General features: G+C 43.5%; 1 long non-coding RNA gene across 1 annotated transcript; it reads left to right on the top strand.

Moving 5' to 3' along the window:
- Nucleotides 1–1585: 1585 nt before the first annotated feature.
- Nucleotides 1586–12562, top strand: LOC146209654 (uncharacterized). Its single transcript, XR_014707130.1, has 4 exons — nt 1586–1698; nt 4347–4465; nt 6206–6253; nt 12478–12562. It is a non-coding gene; the product is annotated as an uncharacterized LOC146209654 (long non-coding RNA).
- Nucleotides 12563–13162: the final 600 nt, after the last annotated feature.

Here is a 13162-nt window from a genome sequence, read left to right as displayed (position 1 = left end):
ACATATCCGCACCCGGTTATGGCGAACCACATGTTCCCTGAGGCTATGAGTGACAAGTGCAATCTTTCTGGGGCGAGAGGGACCCTCGACCACATAATATGGGAATGCCCGTATTCTCCCAGGAGGACGAACAATATAGGCTGTATACAGACACCTGGAAGACCCTGCTGCGCAGCTCGGACCCTGAGCTCCAGCTCCTACTCGTCCAACTGGCTGAAGAGGCTGCTATCCCAAGACCTCCCGGCCTGCCTCTGAGGCGGCGGCACCCACCCCTTGACCTGCGTGTCGGGGGTGGGTAGATCACCTTATCTGTTGGACATTAAAGTTTAGTCCATCCATTCATCCAGTAACTATCGTTCAATAACACTTCTGTGCAATTATAGCTTTGAGATGATGCCCACCGTAGAATGGAGTACATCCCTAATATTTTGCAAGAAAGGTTTTTTTTGCTTAATAGCCATTCACCACTATCACTCATGGAACACCCGCCAGCTATAAAATGTTGACTATGCTATTTGTTCAGAGGTGAGTGTAGGAATGGTGCTGTATTATGGAGTTGTGCTGTATTGGTGGTCTTTGTAAAGCGTGGAAGCTGTTAGCTGTGTACCATCACGAACAGTGGGCATATGCTTTTGCAAGGTTGCTCTACTTTGTCACGAATGTTACATTTATGTTGCATAAACATTAGATTTATGCATGTTGTTTAAATGTTTATGGAAACGTTATACCAAGCTTTATATGTAATATTCCTAAAACATTAGAAAAAGAAAAGGACATTAACAACATCAAAATAACGTTCGACTGAAACAAAAATGTAACATTGCTCTAATATGTTTCAGTTCTACCTGGAGTGGTCCCTCATAAAAAAATCAGCCTGCCATGGCGTTTGAATTCACGTTACCCCTATGCCACGGGCTGGAGCTGTCAACTCGATCGGGCCACGATCCTTTCATACGGGAGGGTGATGTCAGAATCAGCCTGCCAGAGCCATTTGTATTCTCGTTACCCTTACGACACGCAGGCACGTAAGAGTCCCAATTCTTTTTTCTTTTTTTTTTCTGTCCTTAGCGATCGGGCCCACGGACCTCGCGGATTTTTAGCGCAATGTAGCAGGCAAAAGAAGTTTCCGCCGTTGCTTTCGCAATTCAACCACTATAGGTTAACGAGAGCTAAACCACAAATAATTTTTGTAGGTTGCTGACATGTATACTGATTATTTTATAATAACGTTGTTTATTGCCTCAGGGCATAATGGAATATGTAAAAAAATTAAAGGGTTCGCACGCATTTTGTATTTTTGTAGTAACCGAGGGCAGCGTGCGATCCCAGCCCAGCCGCGGTGCGGCTGCTCTTCGGGAGAAGCGAAACGTAAGGCGTCTGTTTGATGTGCGATGACAGAGCACTTTAAATAACCTCAGGTAGTCGAAATTAATCAGGCATCGTCTGAACAAGAGCGCGGCTTGCGCTGAGCGCGCTGGCCGTTTGTTATTGTCCCAGCCCTTAGCTGCCTTAGTATTTGGTCAGTATTACTCCAGTTCCGGTTTCGGTTTCTTTATTTTCCGCGAGAGGGCTTTTTAAAACTCGGCGCGGCGTCAGTTGTGTTTCTGCCGGCCATGCATGGCGATGGTCTTCCCTCTCGTTAACGCGCACGCAAACTCCGTACCCTCCTTTGAGATCTTTGAAATTCTTATTGACCAGGTGATGATATCCTTTCGTTTGAGTGTTGTTTTGTACTCAGAGCGGCCGGATTTACGCAGCCCGGACTGCCAATTCAGGCGCTCATCGGGACTGTTCTGAATGTCAGCTTCATGAGCAGTGCCACTGGAGGTGGAATGGTTGGAGTTTTGTTCGTTGTAACAGTGAGCGTTTTCTGTGACTGCTGATTTATTTTTTTAATGGCGAAACTAATTACGTCTCTGAAAAGGCAAGCATATACGGTTATAGACACGCTTTACTGATATTTACTTTCTTCATTTCTAGCTGAGTGCCTCTTTTCTTGAGAAGTTTAATACAGGAAATATTTTTTTTTAATTTATGACTGCCAATGACACGGATAGCACCATAGAGTTAATACAAAGACTCTATGGATAGCCCTAACCGCACTCTCGGCAAAATGGCGTGTCCTCGAATTAAGAGAAGTATGCTTTAATTCGATCAACCGGCAAGATATCAACATTCTTACGAAATGTGTGCACTGGTGGAAAACTTTTTTACTACGGCACTAACATTCATTAACACCTTCATCTTTATTCAGCCATTTTAAATACAGCGCCCTCATATTCAGCGCTCGAGGAACTCGTTTTGACCATCTTTATTTTCAGGCTGAAATTATTCCCCCTTGTTATACTGATTGCTGTCTTTCACAGGAGGTTTGCAATGAAAATTCTGAAGTTGAATACAGAATTAGAACTTTTTGCAAAACCCGTGAAATGACGAAATTACACTGTGATATTAGGATATGAAATGAAAGATCTATATTTGGGATTGGTACTGGTAGATGGGAAGTTTTAATGGAAATAACATCCCGCTGCCCAAAAACGGCATGCCTGTGTAGCGACGTGATTACAGAAGAAAGCATCGTGCTTGTAGGGGAAGAAAAAAATATGCATGAGAAAGTGGCACTTCTGACGCTAAGAAGGATATGACAATCAATTCTCGCAGTTGTGTCTGCTCTCTATAGACTTTATAGACTTCCTTTCAGATTTGCCTTTCTTATGCTGTTCAGGAACGTTTGCACCAAAGAGTTCTGCAACTTTTTATAATCCTTTTCTTATGTAAAATACAAAATTCATTGTATGATTTCTTTGCTCCTAGTGTTTGCTTGCATAATTGATCATATTAAAAATTTTGTGTGGTACTCAGACTTTACCTTTTTTTCATTGTATGGTTGTCCTGCTCATCTGTCCACGTCTTGGGAAAAAAAGCTGAATCGGCTGCTGCTGCTGTGTTCCAAAATACCAAAATTTAGGGCTGACTGCATTCTTTTGCTACACTGTTCTGAAACTGCAGTTCTTCCAATAGTGACTAAGAAACTGAAAGAAAGCCCTCAAAATTAATGTGATACAATTTGTAGCTTGTGTCTACTTGTACTTCCACCATGCTTTTAGCTAGGGGTCTCAAACTCATAATAATATACGGGCCATATTAAAGGATATTCGTCCCTCGCAGGCCATCAGTAGGAAGATAAAAGAAGAACAATGGAAACAAAAATAAAATAGCAAAAATCCCAAGAAGAAAAAAAAGCATTAAGTAACAGTAAAATAAAATCTATTAACATGTGTCATTCCCACATCATACCCTCCCATTCTAAGTGCAACTTCTAGCTAAACGCTGGATGGCTGCCACTTCAGAATGGCTCAGAAGGAGCTACTCAAAGAGTACAATAATTAAGAATACAGCGGCCACTTATTAAAATGGAAAGTGTACTCTTGGACATGAAAAATGGCGGGTTGTTGGATGCGTCACTCTTGAAGGCAGTTAGTGTCCGTACGAAGTCCACATGGATTAAGGGGCCAATGTCTCTCATATCCACATAGGAAGTGTACCGCCTAGGGACGAGATCGTTTATTTGATTTTAGTCTTGAAGCCAGTCTGGTTATGAAACCAGTCTGACTCGGCAAGCTGGTGGTTTCTTTCGGAACAATGGCTGAAATTTTTGATGCCAGTGGGCCACATCACAGAGCATGAGGCCGCCGCGTGTTTGAGACTCCTGCTTCAAGTCAAGAGAAAATAGATGCTGCACTTCTCTTAAACAGTACCACTTGTTCTGCAGGGGCTAACAACAAACTTGCAGCATGTCTTTTGTCAATGCTTAAAAAGTTGAAGTCATTTCATTCATGTAGCATTTCACATATTTATTCGTGGACTATGCTAAAGGAGGACAGTGAGTGCTTTTGAGAGCGGGGGTTTATACATGCACCACCGAATGGGAACATTTTTGTCTAGAGGAGACAGGGATATGGAAATGAAGAGACACGCGCACATGCACATGCATGCACACGCACACAGGGGGTGGGGCAGATGGACAGAAAGCCAACTGTCACCAAAACCAAGAAAGCGTAGTGGAATGTTTCGGTTCTTTTCACTTGCAGTGCAGTGTTGATCGATGAGAAATCAGTAGTGAAATCGTTTAATGGCTGAATAATAGTCACTTCCCTTCCGAACCCACAGCCTCTGAAGTTCGCATACTGTGATGTGCCAACTGAACTGTGGTAGTGGCTGTCCAGCCTTCTACTTTCCTGGGTATTTGTGCTCTCAAAGGTGTAAGCTAACCTTTGATAGTGTCTATCAGTTTATAGTGAGTATCTCATTACTGTATTTACTATTTGTTCCATTTTAAATTGCAGCTTGCCGGAGGATCTGATCTGTGGCCTAGGAAGGGAAGTTCTGAAGCAGTGCATCGCACATACCAAGCCAGGGCGAATGCTGCTTCACAAAGGTGCGCAGGGGTTCTCCACATGTCAAGGTATGGCTCCAGTACAGTTTTCTTCTTGCAGTGAGGACTTTGTGCACATGGGTTCTTTGTACACAATCCAAACAAAACCATTTTCGAGTGTTATCTGTGAGTGAATTTGTTCTCTCATTTTACTTTGCTTTTGGTTTCAATACCGGAACAATGGTTCTGATGTTCAGTTTCAGTATAGGGACCAGACAGCTTAACGGGTGGCACCGTCTCTCGGTGCATCGCTCAATCGCTGGAATGCGCCGGCGGCGCATTGCCAGCGCATTGGAGCATGCTGTTTGTCGTTGGTTTGTGTGGAAATTGGAAATCCTAAGGTTTAGATGATGTTGTGCGTGAATATATCCTCAAGAGAACAGAAAGTTGGGCTAGTTGTGTGAATATGTCCAGTAAAATGAAGTCTGTCCAAACAAGGCTGGTGAAACATGGTGCGTTGTTGGCTCCACTGGCAGCTACGCAAAGTTGTCGGACGCTTTTAAGTCTATTCATATCTACGGGCTTCCACAGAAGCATGAGTGGCAGGTGACCTAAGCATGGTTCTTTGAAAGGCAAAGGCACAAATCTACGTATTTGGTTACTGTGTGGTCATGGAAAGTGCCGAATTTTTAAAAATCCGCTTGCTACCGGATGCTCTGTGCCTTCTGTTCCCTAAGAGTGACTGCACGAGAGTCTCGGAATCGAAGCTGCACTCCTTCATCTGTAGTCACTTTATTGACAATTGGAAATAGAAGTAACCTAACAGCGTAAGTTACAACGCTAGCATTTCCCCGCCTGTGTACAAGAAAACCCCAGCACGGAAAAAGAAAAGGCAGCTCCATCATCTTCGTTCGGGCTGCGTTACGATCTTCAGTGATGGGCAGAGACAATGTTTGTGCAGCTACTTTCGTTGACATAGTCAAAGATAATTTACTTTCTTCTCTTAACAGAAAGAGCAGATAGGAGACATGAACAATTCCTATTACTATGATCTCGTCATTTTTCCTCTTTTCATTTGTCAACTAATGAAAACGCTCTCAGAGCTCTGCGTTGATACTCTTAGAATTTGTTAACATTTGTTTGTGGCATGTCCATTTCGCCTAATAAAATCACTCATTTCACAGCTCAATCAATACCGCATGGTCACAAAATCTGCTATCGGCTTCATATAAAAGTCGAACAAGAAAAAAAATACAATTTAATTTGTGGAAACGAGCATAAACGTAGCATTTTTTTTTTAAATTTCGAAGGCCATGTAGGAAATTTTTTTTTTCGCATTCACCTTGCACCTGACATGGCTTTACGTATTTTCTCAGCAGCGCCTATTTCCTGGACCGCCTAAATACATGTGTTTCTCATCGGCATTTTAGTGAATCTATTGTGGCGTAGTAAGACAAGACCGTTTTACCTCTCTCAGAAATTGCTTCTATGGCCAATGTAAACAAATTTAGCAGCAGTCCGGCAAGCTGCTGTGACAGAGTTGTAAAAGGAATGGCTTTCTTCCTTTACGTGCAAATAGAAAACTACCTACATGGTCATGTCCCCTCACACTCATCATGTATCGAGGTCAGCTAGGTATCGGCCCCGTAAGTTTGTTAGTGGTACGCTGAGAAAGTAGAACACCTTAGCGAACGAGCCATCAGAGGGATTCATTTAACAATAGAACGCTCTCTTAGTTGTTGGTGGCTTATCTTACAACACATCACACAGTGTGTGTGTGTTTTTTCTATTGTATTTAGCAGTTTGACAGTATTGGACTATTGCTTTCAGATGTTCAAGGCAGCTGCTCTCAATTGCATTGAACTTCCTGCGCTAAAGGTATGTATAGTATATAATATTTTCTAAAGCAATGATATGTAGCAGCTCCGACGTGTTCAACAACAGCATTGTCTGATATGTAAAAATGATGCTGAGGTGGTATTACTCATTTGGCTTATATTGTGATTAAGTTTTATAGTCTCAAGGTCGGGTTCAGTGAGCTATTGTAGCGTAATTGTGCAGGAAGTCCTGGCAGTATATGTGTGTTTGCTATTCAAACCATAAATAGGATCCTACTTTTGTCTTGCTTGTTTATTTTTCTCCTTTTACAGCTCTCGTTGCAAGATTGAAACTGGAATGTCATTTGCTATTATTCTGCTCTGAATCGTTTGAGCCTAGCTATTACCAAAAAAGACTGGTGCAGAATCTTTTGCATTTTACATGAACGCTGACCATTACAACTACTACTACGCCACGGCTACACGGCTCGGCGGTATTTGATCTTCAGGCAGGTTTCGACTAGACCTAATATAAGATGGACGCGCAGTGCAGGCGCAATTCCCGTCTTCGAAGTCGTCTTAACAAGTGCCTAAAGAAGGAGTTCCTAGCGCATGGTGAAATCACGCGCACGGCATTTTCAAGGATATAACAGAAATACCATGCGCCAGGCGGTTAAAAAAAAACAACAAAAAAAACATGCACGCCCTGCCGAGGACGGCCCTTTTCTTTTTCAAGATTTTCCGGTCAAAAAATACTTCTTGCGATTACTCAAAACAGCTCAAAGCTCTCAAAGCCACACCGCAAAAACGACGGGTAGGGACATGCTCAAAAACGCCTCGCAGAACGGAAACGACTGTGCCGCTCGGCTGCCTTGGCACTCCGCTGCTTCCGCACTCCGCCGCGGGCGGCGCTGTTCCGCCGAGGCGACGGTGGCTCCATACAACGGGCGCCCGGTCCCTATAGGTCATGTTAGGAATAGGAATAAGAAATGCAAGAATGCGACCGATGCTTCTTTATTCATTGCCAATTCGTCTCTTGAAGCTTGTTGGTTTGGGCATTCTAGCAGATTAAAATGGTAATCACTGCTGTTGCTAAGTGCCGTGTTGTTCATTTTTCAACCTTCCTGCTGATGCATCCTCCTCCATTACCTTTAGCTATATTGCAACTTTACTCAGTAGTGTCAAGCATACACTGTAAAACCATGACGCCCTCGTTCTGGTGGCAGCATTTTTTACGCAGCTCCAGGATGCTGGCTTTAACGAGGCTTGTTTTATTCACCTTGCTTCGAAAGCCATTTCAAAATTAATTTGTACCGTAATTAAATTAGTGAAAAAAATTGCTGTGCTTATAGTGAACTGGTAAAGTGATCAGGCCACTTATGCCAAGCAGTGGTTTCTTGCAAATCGTTGTACGAGACGGCCTCAATATGAAGCAGGTTAGGCTTAGCGACATCCACCAAGCAGCTCACTGTCAGTACGGCAGCGGGCGGCATGTCGATAAAGTGTGTGCATCCTTAGCATTGCCGCACTATACTTTTACTTTTGTGCTGCCGGCTGTCTTAGTCATTGCTGTGTTTTATTGCGAAAGCAATACTACGCCAGGTGTAACCGCTCGTCGCTATGTGCCGTGCCCGTGGCCCCTCATGCAAAATATCAGCCTGCCACGACGTTAGAATTCACGTTACCCCTATGCCACGGGCAGGAACTGCCAACTCGGGTTGCTCCTTTCATACGGGAGGGTGATATCAGAATCAGCCTGCCAGGCACACAGGCACATAGGGGAATAATCTAGCAGGCAAAAGAAGCTTCCGCCGTTGCTTTTTTTGAGAGACCACGGACGCGACACGCAGCGGCGAGCAGTTTTGCTTTCACAATAAAACCTCCCGTTGCACTTTAACACGTGCTCGTACCGCATGTAATATCTCTTTTCAAGTGCACTACTCCGCATTCTAAGTTATTCTTCTAGTTACACTCCACTCTTGTGGTCTGGTATATCAGCAGTGACTACTGGCCTCACTCTTGCTGGCCTTGCTCGCTACTAACCACTAATCCATTTCTTCCTCCTTAAAACTCTCGTACACTTCCGAAACTATCAAACACTGCTTTATGTTTTGTCATAGTAGTTTTTAGATCCAATGTCCTACCTAGCCTGTTCAGGACCTCAGTCATGCTTTGCATTCCTTGAGTTATTTAGAATGGCATGACATCATCAGAAGGTCTAAGGTATTGCGTGGGTATTTTTTGCTAACTTTTAACCCCAACTCTCTCCAGTCCAGTTCTTTGAATGCCACTTGTAAACACACAGTGTGAGTTATAAGGCCCGTTCACACTTGTGACTAGCAGCGGTCGTGCGACCGTTTTGGTTGAAAAGTGAGTCGCAAATGGTCACATCGGTCAAAAAGCGACTGCCACGGCCATTCAGGCACTGCTCGATTTCCAGCCGCGGGACTGCTGATCGCAAACCGTTAAACCAATCAGCGGCTCAGCTGACGTGAACGTAAGTTAGCTTTACTTTATGTGGTGAACAGTCAAGGTAGACACAATGTGGAAAGCAACCTGCAAGTCGCATTCGCAAGTGTGAACATCAGTTGCTGTTTGGTCGCATGTGGCTGCCAGTCGCGCGTCTTCTCAAGTCGCAGGTGTGGATAGGCCTATAGGCAGGGGCGGTGTCTCCCTGCCTGGTGCAGTTCTCCTTTTTTCAATCCTTCATATCTATATCATATTTTCATATCATCTGTCAATCCTTCATATCTATAAAGGATTGACAAGCAAGAATTGACATGAAAAACAGGGTTGTGAAAGGAGTGTACACTTGTTCCTATCTTTTCACAATCCTATTTTTTGCCCCACTTTTTATTCATAAAACTCTGTATCAAAGGCTTCTCGAAACTATGAAACTAGCGGCTGTGCAGTTGTTACAGGTAATTTCCAGTGTTTTTATTGCGAAAGCAATACTACGTCAGGTCTAACCGCTCGTCGCTGTACATGTGCCGTGTCCGTGTCCGCGTGGTCCCTCATAAAAAAATCAGCTTGTCATGACGTTTGAATTCACGTTACCCCTATGCCACGGGCAGGAGCTGCCAGCTCGGGTCGCTCCTCTCACACGGGAGGGTGATGTCAGAAACAGCTTGCCAGAACCGTTTGCATTCTCGTTACCCCTACGACACGCAGGCACGTAGGGGAATAATGTAGCAGGCAAAAGAATCTTCGCAATTCAACTAGGGCTAACCAGATCTAAACCACAGCTAATTTTTATGACTTTTTTACATCTTGATTTTGCAAAATCTTCACGATTGCTGACATTTTGATTGAGTCAAATGCTTTCACATAACCTGTGAAGGCTATATTGTAGCAGATGTGTGCGACCACCTTTCTGACTGGGTGAATGTGATCTGTTGTTGAACAGCGTCTCTGGGAGGCGGCCTGATCCTTTGATTGATGGAAATTTCAGGTTCCTTTAATTCTCTTAGTGAGTACAACTAGGGTACTGAAATTAAAAATTTGAGTAGAATGTTATCGAAATGTCGTGTTATGCAGTCGACTCTCTGAAATTGAAGGGACCAGAAAATTTGTCTTATCAGAAGTTCCGAAGTTTAATGGCGATGCTTGCCATGTGGTGCACTCATGATTCCAAGACCCGACATCTTTGCATTTCCTGCCTTCTCTGCATCAACCAGAAAATCGCCCACAACAACGTGCATCCATGCATGCCAGTTTCCTCGTACAGCTGCTCGAAGTTGCGTGGAAGCTATCCTCTCTTTTTTTCGTGGAAAGGAGAAAGGTTTCATGTTAATTAGTGCATTTCCCCAGTCTTGCATGACAGAGGGTACTTCATACCTGCCAACCCTCCCAATTTACCTGGGAGGATCCCAGTTTTTTTACTGTACTTTCCACCCAATTTTTTACCGTACTTTCCAATTGTACAATCACTGTCCTATATCTCTTGATAAGTTGCCTCTGCTGTTGCAACAGGAGTTTTTGCAGACCAGCACTGTGGATTCTCAAGCTGCATCATATTTTCTAACATCATCATTAGGTGCTTCACTATTAGCATCGGCACCATCTGCTAAGCAGCCAGTCAAAACCAAAGTTGCTGTGGCTCATTTCATTTCATGTTTGCTATTAGTACAGTTATGTGTATTTCTAGGGTTAGCTAGGCCGCATGCATGCAGTACACAATGTGTGAAGTTAAAATTCTCGTGTGCTTAAAGTCATGGCGCTATCAAAGCCCAAGAAGAGATATTTGCGTATGTTTTTGCGGTCTTATATGTCTGTGGTTCACGATGGGGAGAAAAGGAGAAATGTTTTGCATTTGGCACGTGTAGATGCGAGATCGCTTTGTCTCACGGCGGCTAAGGTGATTTCAAGCTGAAACTAGAATTGAATTCCACTCATCAATCTGCAGCACAGCCTGGCAACATTGCTGCTTGTGAAGGGTCACCACCCTGGACTATCCTTTGGGCAAAACTACTGCAGTGGAATTTTGAAGTTAGCAAGGTCCATGCCACGGTGTAAGATAGGAGAGGTGTGTCGACGGAAGCTACGGGCATGGCGAGCTTTCGCTCGGTGTTTTCAGTTTACCAGGTAGATGGCGCTGGCGTACTGCAGGCCATGCTACTGCTACCACCCCGTTTCAAAGGTACGCTCCTATACGTATTTCATCCATCCATCCATCCATGGCTGCAGGCTGTGAGATAACAGATGAAGGAGCTGTGCAAGTGCAAGTGTTTGGAGAATGCGCATTTTTCATTGGACAGGCCCGCTTATAGAACTTCATTCGTGTAGATAGGCAGAAGAGTAACAGTGCTAGATTAGGAATGAAACATATTGCAATGCTTCTGTGTTTTTGGGAAAGTAAAGCACTTATGAGGCAAAGTACGATGAGTCGCGATGTGCCGTGCTCGTATAGCAATGCGAGGTTGGGATTCCTGCACAGCAACTGCGTTAGCGTCGCTGTTGCTAATGTCTTCAAGATGTATTGCAGGTTAATAGAAAACTCAGATACAAAGAAATGTCATTATCATTTACTGCAATGAGATATCGTTAGTAGGAACTTTCCTGGCTTGCTTTTTTAAGATAAAGAATCAGGGTAATACAGTTCCTTGTTCTTGCTGTTACTATACAATTTCAGAAGTAATAAACAAACGAACACAACTTTTATTTGATACACAAGCAGTGGGCTCAGATAAGTGGCAAAATTAAGAGTAGGCAAAAGCATAAGGAAATGAAACCAAAGGGATGAAACAGGCATGGGAAATGTGTGCAGAACTGTGGCAAAACATGGACCACTTTCGTAAAATGTATCATATGCATTATAGGAAGACGGTTTTAAAGGGCAATGCAAATGCAAGAAAGAATTTGTTTCATCATCATCATCGTCAGCCTGATTATACCCACTGCAGGACGAAGGCCTCTCCCATATTTCTCCACATAATCCGGTTCTGTGCTAGCTGCATCCACTTGACCCCTGCGAACTTCTTAATCTCATCCCCCCACCTAACTTTCTGCCGCCCCCTGCTACGCTTTTCTTCCCTTGGAATCCAGTTTGTTACCCTCAGCGACCATCGGTTATCCTCTCTTCGCACTAAATGTCCTGCCCATGTCCATTTCTTCTTCTTAATTTCCACTAGAATGTCGGTAACTTGAGTTATTTCTCTGGCCCACTCTGCATGCTTTCTATCTCTTAATGTTACCCCTACCATTTTTCGTTCCATAGCCCTCTAGGTTGTCCTCAACTTAAGTAGACCTCTCTTGGTTAGCCTCCACATTTCAGCCCCATAGGTGAGTACAGGCAAGATGCAACTGTTGTATACTTTCCTTTTGAGCGATACCGGTAAGCTGCTAGTCATAATCTGCGAGTGCTTGCCAAATGCGCTCCATCCCAATCTTATTCTTCTTGTTATTTCCTTTTCATGGTCCGGATCTGCGGTTACTACCTCCTACTACTTCCAGTATTTCGCTACCTAATGTAAACTGCTGTTCCTTCCCGAGGATGTTGAACATTACCTTAGTCTTCTGCATATTGATTTTCAAGCCTACCTTTGTACTTTTCCTGTCTAGGTCATCAATCATTATTTGCAGTTCATCCCCCGAGTTGCTTAGCAAGGCAATGTCATCAGCAAATCGCAGATTACTGAGGTATTCTCCATCTACCCTTATCCCTAACTGCTCCCATTCTAAGTCTCTGAATACTTCCTCTAAACAAGCTGTGAATAGTACTGGGGAGATTGTCTTCCCTTGCCTAACACCTTTCTTTATGGGAATTTTGTTACTTTCTTTATGCAGAACTATAGTTGCTGTGCAGCCACTATATATATCTTCCAGCACTTTCACGTACGGCTCGTCTACCCCCTGATTTCGCAATTCCTGCATCACCGCCGAGGTTTCAACTGAGTCAAGTGCTTTTTTGTAATCAATGAATGCTATGTATAAGGGCTGGTTATATTCCGAGCATTTCAATACGAATTTGTTTCAATACGAAATAAATCCCAGTACATCAGAAAGGTCTCGCTGCATTTTTCATTTTCAGTGTTTGGATGCAATCACCCAATTTATCTCCTAATGCGCTATGAAACACATAAAAGGTACCCAAATGCCATTCAATACTGCACACCTGCTCTCCTTGTCAAAATATATATCATATACTTGCATTTGAAAAGTGCTTATCTCTGGCGGCACAATGAGTCATCTCTGCAAAAACTGCTCACACTAGACCAGTTTAGATTGCTTCCTCAGCTCTCTTGTTTTGTTTGCCCTTTCACATGTTTTTTGCTTGCAGTATTATCTCATTCTCATTGAGATATGGTAGTGCAAGATCTGTGCAGTTATGTCAATCTCATGAGTGGTGCAGAGGACTGCGAAATGAAAAGTGTTCAAGACCTCATCCAGAGTTTGCTCGTAAGCGAACTTGCTTTCAGAATGCTTCTGAAAGGAAGTTACTGTGGCAGAAACGAGATTAAATACTTTGGTA

This window comes from Amblyomma maculatum, chromosome 1, assembly GCF_055883805.1.
Source record: "Amblyomma maculatum isolate TAMU_Amacu chromosome 1, ASM5588380v1, whole genome shotgun sequence".
In the NCBI taxonomy this organism is placed as follows: Eukaryota; Metazoa; Arthropoda; class Arachnida; order Ixodida; family Ixodidae; genus Amblyomma; species Amblyomma maculatum.
Note: the sequence above shows the minus strand (reverse complement) of the source record. Positions and strands in the feature narration are given on the sequence as shown.